Source organism: Pinus tabuliformis, chromosome 2_2 (genome assembly GCF_031772625.1).
Source record: "Pinus tabuliformis cultivar Carrire ecotype Pingquan chromosome 2_2, CPIR1, whole genome shotgun sequence".
Taxonomy (NCBI): domain Eukaryota; kingdom Viridiplantae; phylum Streptophyta; class Pinopsida; order Pinales; family Pinaceae; genus Pinus; species Pinus tabuliformis.
Window position 1 is genome coordinate 888,673,153 of NC_142300.1, and position 7,856 is coordinate 888,681,008.

A 7,856-nucleotide genomic window follows, 5' to 3' on the forward strand; every position below is an offset into this window, starting at 1 on the left:
AAAATCGTCCAAGAAGCCCTTGGTAAAGCTTCTATAGGACGCACAACGCTGATTGTGGCCCATCGTCTCTCCACAATTGAAGGCGCTGATAAAATTGCAGTGATGGAAAATGGTCAAGTCATTGAATTCGGAGTACATGAAGAACTGATTTTGAAACCAGATGGAGTATATGCAGCTTTGGTGCAAATACAGGAGAAAACCCAAGTACAGCAAACCATTGATCTTAACACAGTATTTGAAATATCTAGCCAAAGGCAAAGCTCAGATGACAAACTATATTGTGCTTCAAATCGCTTTGAGGGTTCAATATCTGGCTTGGAACGAGAAGAACAAGAAGTTAATGCAGAGACCAAATCTGGGAGATCTCCTTCCTTCCGTAGGTTGCTTGCACTGAATGCTCCAGAATGGAAGCACTCTCTCTTGAGCTGTGGAGGCGCCCTTGGATATGTCGCAATTCAGAGTGTTTTCTTTCACTATGGCATGCATGACTTCTGCGCTGTTCTTCAAAAATCCGGAGGAGATTAGATCTAGTGTCAGGATCTCTTGCATTGTTTTTGTAACACTGGCACTGCTGGCTTTCTCTCTGAATTTGGTTCAACATTATAATTTGGCTGTGACGGGCGAGTTTCTAACGAGTAGGGTGCGTCAAGGAATGTTTTCAAAAATTCTAACATTCGAAGTGGGCTGGTTCGATCTCGACCAAAATTCCAGTGGAGCGGTTTGCTCTAGGCTGGCTTAGGAAGCTAGTGTGGTAAGTATACTATCCCATTACTTTGATAATGCTGGTTTTACATAAATTGTGAATAAGGATAAATGGTTCAGATTTTGGTTTCTTTTTCAATAGGTTTTTTTTGAACCTTATACATATTTTGTTTTATTTTTATTAAAATTTAATAATTATGGTTATCAAATTAAATATAACAAAAAGTCAAGTCTCAAATTTTTATTGTGTTTTTTTAAGACAAGTTATGCGCTTACTCATTGACCCGATCCAAAAATGGCTGTAATGAACTACCAAAACTTTTTTTCACTCTCTTTGGAAATGGTTTTAACATAATTAATCTATCCTTCGGTGTTCGTCCATGCTTTAACATTATTATTACTCTTAATCGCAGGTAAGATCCTTGGTTGGGGATCGCGTTTCCCTTCTGGTGGAGTGTCTAGCTGGAGTAATTATAGCTGCGTCTCTGGGACTAGTGGTCGTGTGGCAACTTGCTATTGTGTTGATCGCTGTACAGCCCCTCATGGTGGTTTGTTTCTACATTCGAACAGTTCTCCTCAAAAGGGTTTCGCGTAAGTCAATTAAAGCTGAGGATCAAGGCAGCCAAGTGGCCTTAGAATGTGTCACCCATCATAGAACCATAGCAACCCTTTTGCTCTCCGGGGAGAATCATTCAGTTATTTGACTCCACACAGGAAGGCCCACGCAGAGAGATCAATAGACAGTCATGGTACGCAAGATTGGCCCTGGGAACATCTAGGTTTTTCGAAATATGCTATTGGCCACTTGAGTTTTGGTATGGAGGGAAGCTTATTACTCACGGATATATCAGTTTCCATGACTTTTTATTAAACCACTTTGTTTTCGCAAGAATGGGTCGAATGATAGCAGATGCAGGGAGTATGACTTCTGACCTGGCGAAGGGATCTGATGCCGTTACATCTGTCTTTGAAATTTTGGACAGAGATACTCATATAAACCCAGATGACCCTGAAAAAACTAAGCCTGATAAAATCCAAGGCACTGTAGAGGTCAGGGATGTCGATTTTGTTTATCCAGCTCGCCCAAACGCCATGATCTTGAGAGATTTCTGTCTCAGGATCGATGCAGAGAGCAGCATAGCATTAGTGGGAAAGAGCGGATGTGGAAAGTCAACCATCATTGGACTGATAGAGAGATTCTACGATCCCCTGAAAGGGGTTTTACTAATTGATGGGCAAGACATCAGGAGCTTTAATTTGAGGTCTCTGAGACAGCACATAGCCCTTGTAGGGTAGGAGCCAACTCTATTTGCAGGCAGCATCAGAGAGAACATTGCTTACGGTAAAGAGAACGCAACAGAAACTGAGATAGTAGAGGCTGCAAAGGCTGCCAATGCCCACGATTTCATTTCGTAAGTAGACTGAAATAAATCTCCTGACCACTGTTCAATTCGTTTTTCAGCGATTGCAAAATTTGTTTGGAAATTTGTTTTCCAACCACGATTTTTTATTTTTGCATGATGTATAAGTTGTTTCACAAACTTCTCTGAACTTACAAAACATAATTTCCATGGGACACTTTATGAATCCTATCTTAAACTTCATGTTTTATTAAACAAGTTTCTTAAACCTAAAAATTAGTGGTTATTATAAATATTCTTACTGAATTCAATGCAGGTTATCTTTCTCTTTTAACTTATAAATAAATAAGCCCTATATGAACAACTTGCCAGACTTCTTGTTAAATTCCATGCATTGTTAATGTTTCACGGGTACGAGGGATGGATATGAGACTTACACCGGCAACAGGGGAACTCAGTTGTCTAGGGGGCAGAAACAGAGAATAGCAATAGCAAGGGAAATTATAAAGAATCCAAGCATCTTGTTGTTGGACGAGGCAACGAGTGCTTTGGATAGTCATTCAGAGAAAGTTGTTCAAGAAGCACTGGATGGAGTCATGGTAGGAAGAACCAGCGTGGTTGTAGCTCATCGTTTGAGCACAATTCAGAATGCTGACAGTATAGCAGTCATTGAGAATGGAAAGGTTGTTGAACAAGGAAATCACGCTTCTCTGATCAGAAAAGGCGAAGGAGGTGCATATTTTAGTTTGATTAAACTGCAGCAACCACATTGACCAATTATTCAACCTGTAAGCTAAACTGCAATAACCCTCATACTCCTCATCACAAATGTGGCCAGTTATAAAGAGTGCGGGGCAGTCAGCCCAAAATTGATATTTGAGTTGTTTCGCTAAATGGTGATGATTAGAAGCAGAAAGGATAATAATTAGGCTGTATGTTGTAAAAAAGTTAATTAAATATCTCGAGTGATTATGAAGAATAATCATAAACTTTATTATTACTGCTTTCAGAAGTAGAAAGGTTAATAATTAGGTTGTTTGTTGTAAAAAAGTTAATTAAATATCTCGGCTGATTATAAAGAATAATCATAAACCTTATTATTATTGCTTTTAATGTGAAAATTATCTTATCGGAAGTAAAATTCCTTGTTTCATGGATGTTTTTAGAATTGAATGGCATTGCAAATCTTCTTCTGTTCTACTTGAGGATGGGCTACAGTGGAAATATGTACATGTGACAAACTTACATTTTCATGAACATCCCAGTAAAGTATGTATTTTAAATTTTCATGATGATGATGATAGTGGTTAATGTCCACTGAGACCAAATTGGTCTATCAGACCTATAATTTTCTTAGTTTTTAATTGTCTGGCTCCTTGTCTTTCTTGGCGAGATTGATGCTATAGCTTTCTTTTTTTCTCTACGGTTTTCCAACTTCCTGTATCTTGCATCTCCTTCATCTCTTCCGGTTCTTGGGATATTGGTGTCTTAGCTTCACGATCTATTGTGTTCGTCCACTTGAAGATAGACGGAGAAGAAGTTTGGTCTAGGAGATCTGCTTTGTTGTTAAATGAAGATTTATTTTGTGCGGTATTCGAATCCTCATAACTGTTGATGCTTGAGGGGTTGTCGAGTTCACTTTTTTGTTGTTGGGCAGAGCTTTCTCCCTGCTTGTCTTGAGAGTTGTTTATAAGATTTAATATCCGACGCAGTGTTTGTGATTCACAAATTTCATTAAATTTTACATCAGACGTAGCTTTCGTGATTTACAGAACAACCTAAAAAAAACTGAGGCTGGGATTACACAGAAAAATATATTACATTTTTCTTTTGTGATTTACAGAACAAGCTAAAAAATAACTGAGGTTGGGATTACACAGAAAAATATATTACGTTTTTTTTTTTTCAAGTTTTTAATCTTCTTTTTATAAGATTTCACAAATGAACAAAGATGCTGGTGTAATTGTCACATTGGAAATTGATTAGGTAGACTAACCATCCACTGTGCTAATTTGAGATGAATTGATAAATTGTCTACTCAAAGTAATTAACGACGTAATTACGTCGTGAAGCATTTCCTTTAAAAAGAACTCCTCTCTATGCTGCTGCGTGCAATGGTGAGTTCTTAGATCACTTTGTTAGACGATCAGAGTAATACTATCCATTGGATTATTATCATTTCAACCGCCCGACTTCCACAACATGTGTTATCATATCAACCGCTTTCAGATTTGGTCATGTTAGGGTTTTGAATGGTTATGCGAGGCTGTGTGTGTGGTATCAACAGAATCTGGGGCAGGAGCAACAGAGCATCATAAGAAACTAGAAAAGGCTGCATGCGCCTACGATTTTGCCTTATATTACCTGAGAGGATCGAAAGGCAAGCTAAATTTTCCCCTTTCCCCACTGGAAATCCCTTGCATCTATTCTTTATGGCCACCTGAAATTCAAGACTCTGCCGCCAAGCTCACCACAGAAGAATTTTTGCTGTCATCTGAACCAGCGTTTCATCTTCTGGTTTAAAAGCAGAACACTGCATTGACGACCAAGAGATTTGGGCGGAGAACAATCCCGCATTTTGGGATTTGGTAATTCTTTAATATGTGGAGAGAAGCAAGTCTCCAAATTTAAATGAATTCCCTCCCTTGGATGAGTCGACGGAGTACTTTGGGGATCGCTAGTAGCCCACTAAGGCAAAGCGGTTAATTTATAAATTCTTTTTATGGAATTGCTGACTTCTCCTACAGGGCATTGTCAGTGGCCATCCAGGGCAGAAATTTCACATCAGAATGAAATGTTTTCAAGCTCTCCATTTCGGATTAGAAGCTAGCAAGTGAAATTGAGCATACACAATTAAGTTTATCAACAAAGGTTTCTGACGGTGACGAACACCCTTCTCTTTTTATTTTCAATTCTCTTACAGGGTGTTGTCGGTGGCCATCCATGGCAGAAAGTTGTTTTGCAATCAAAATTTTGTATTTATGATATTTGTCCATTCCCTGCCTGAGTCAGTGTCTGTATGCTTATGCTTAATGCTGATGAATGACATTGGTGGATGAAAGTTGCTCTTCACATTGAGAAGATGAGTCACCAACAGAAAATGAGGCCACATCTTCATTATTATTTGTACACAATCAAGTTTAAACCAAAAAATGGCAAAAAGATGATAGAATTGCAATCTATTTTGAGTTCCATTCACCGGCAGAGTTTGATGGGCGTTTGAAACAATTGCAAGAATGATATGATAGACTCGAGTTTTCCCAGTGGAATGGGGACTTACGAGAACATAAAAGAAGATGGCCTTTGAGTTTCCAAGATTTTGAGGATGCCATTCCTCCCTAGTTTTCCATTCAACTGCTATGTGAATTAACTGATGGTAATGCTATAATCAGTATTGGAGTGGGCCAACACCAGATGTGGGCAGCCCAATGGTTCCAATATGAGAGACCTCGACGGTGGCTGACATCAGGGGGTCTGGGGGCTATGGGATTTGGTTTGCCTGCAGCACTGGGAGCTGCCGTGGCCAATCCAGGGGCTACTATTGTTGATGGAGATGTCAGTTTTCTGATGAATTTGCAAGAATTGGCCACCATCAGGGTAGAAAACCTGCTTGTTAAGATGATGGTATTGAACAATCAGCACTTGGGCATGGTGGTTCAATGGGAAGATCACTTTTACAAAGCAAACGGAGCACATACTTACCTCGGGGATCCATCTGCTAAATCTGAGATTTTCCTCAATCCTTTGAAGATGGTAGATGCATGCAATATACTAGCAGCTAGGGTAACAAAGAGAGCAGATGTCAGGGAGGCCATTTCACAAATGCTCGATACCCCGGGCCATATTTATTGGATGTCATTGTGCCACACCAGGAGCATGTCTTGCCTATGATACCCAGTGGTGGAGCTTTTAAAGACATTATAACCGATGGTGACGGGAGAAGAGCATACTAAAAAGAAGAGGCTAAGCCGTTTCTCATTGTATAAGATTATTCTAGGCTCTAAAAGTGCATTTTCTCTATTTTCCTTTTGAAGGTATGGAGAAAGCTTTATTTTCTCTCCTCTGCAATTTTATTGGTAGGGCACGTTTTATTTCTCTAACTTATACGGTACATAAATCAGGGCAAGTTTGGACACCTTAGATTGTTCACAAAGTCTTGATTTTATGTTTATATGTTGTGATTGCTAAGAACGAATGCAACAAACTTTCATCTTTGTTTCTACTGATATTGGGTGGCCCATGAGGAAATGGCATAAATTGTGGTGCATTGTATTTCTAGTTCTACTTCTTATTTTTCTGTATTTGCCTGTTTGTTATAGCAAATGTGCATTCATTTCATTGCATAGAGCATTTTGCAAAGTAAGATTCAAATAAGATATCCAAGGATGAATAGAAAATACCCTATACGAGGAGGATAAATGTGGTAGTGTCATGGATTGCATAATAACATATGGCATACAGGTTTGATGGTAACTCACTATTTCTACCTTTGACAATGGACTTTGAAAAGATGGCCATCCTATATGTAAGAAATTTGTGTTTTAAAGATTTTTGAATTACTAACTTGGGATCCTAAAGTCAAGACTTTTTACTAAATGTCTTTGCTAGATACCTTAGAGATGTAACTTTTGTTGTACTTAGCTATTGTCTAACAATTATAACAATTAGTGAATTCCATATTGTAGGACATATGTTGGAAAGTCAATTTTTCGTTGTTCCTAGAATTTTAGAGTTGACCTTTCCTGTATTATTCTGAAACCCTGAGCATTGACAGCGATTTCTAAATTATAGTTTTGCAAATGGACATCACTCCCAGAGTAAAAAAATTCAATGTTCAGGAAGAAAGAGTACCAGGTTTTGTGGGGTGAAGTTTGGGGGTGGGTCTTTGGATCAAAACATCTCTTCTTGTACATCGCATGGTAAATCATGCTCTACTTCTCTGTAGTGAACCATTTTGTGGGAACATGTTCCATTCTTATTTAATTGGAGCTCTTCTTCATTCGAAGACGCTTCTGCCCAGACAATTGTAGGTTCTGCAACTAGCTGTTTGAGATAGTCGACATAAATTTAGATTGTTGCACCTAGATATGAATCCATTCATCTCATCAATTAAGCGGATTGCTTTTGTGAAAATGTGTTTCCTTATTGGTTTGGGATATTTGATTTTTGCTATTTGCCCCGAGAGAAGTGAGGTGCACTCTACAGCCAGAGGTGCAGGGGACATTGAATGTGTGTCACGTCACTTGTATAAGGTTAATAAAATAAAATGAGATAAAAGCCAATGTCATATGTGTAGAAATTTCATGAAAATTCTGATCTGCTTGAATGAACAAATCTGAACCTAACTTGTAACTCAAGATGCAGAATTTTCTCTACTAATTTTGCAGCGGAATAGGAACAGAAATAACAGTCACACAATATAAAAACACTTGTTTTTCTAGGGAACCCAACTGGGAAAACGCTTTGCTTGATTGAGAATTTTATTGATAGAAGAATGAGCAATAGATCTCTTACAAAAACAATCTTGTTTCAATAGGAACCAATCTGGTTTTCTCTGCTTGTACTAAGCTGAAACACTCCTTGCAAGACTTTGATCCCTGCTTCCCTATTTCCTTGGGCAAGTCCCAAGGAAATTCTCCTATAAATCTGCGCACAAGCCTCTCTTGGTATGTTGATCCTCTCACAAGTTCACACACAAACACAAATCTGTGTTCTCTACTGCCTTGTGTCACCAACTCGTGCTCACAAGACAATTGAATAACAATGTGCCTTGATCCTCCTTTTAAGCTTTTG

At 38.6% G+C, this 7,856-nt stretch overlaps 2 pseudogenes; both read left to right on the plus strand.

The window, feature by feature from the left end:
- Positions 1-102: 102 nt before the first annotated feature.
- Positions 103-3,070, plus strand: LOC149195873 (putative multidrug resistance protein; annotated as a pseudogene).
- A 1,123-nt stretch (positions 3,071-4,193) lies between these two features.
- Positions 4,194-6,319, plus strand: LOC149195874 (acetolactate synthase 2, chloroplastic-like; annotated as a pseudogene).
- The last annotated feature ends 1,537 nt before the right edge of the window (positions 6,320-7,856 follow it).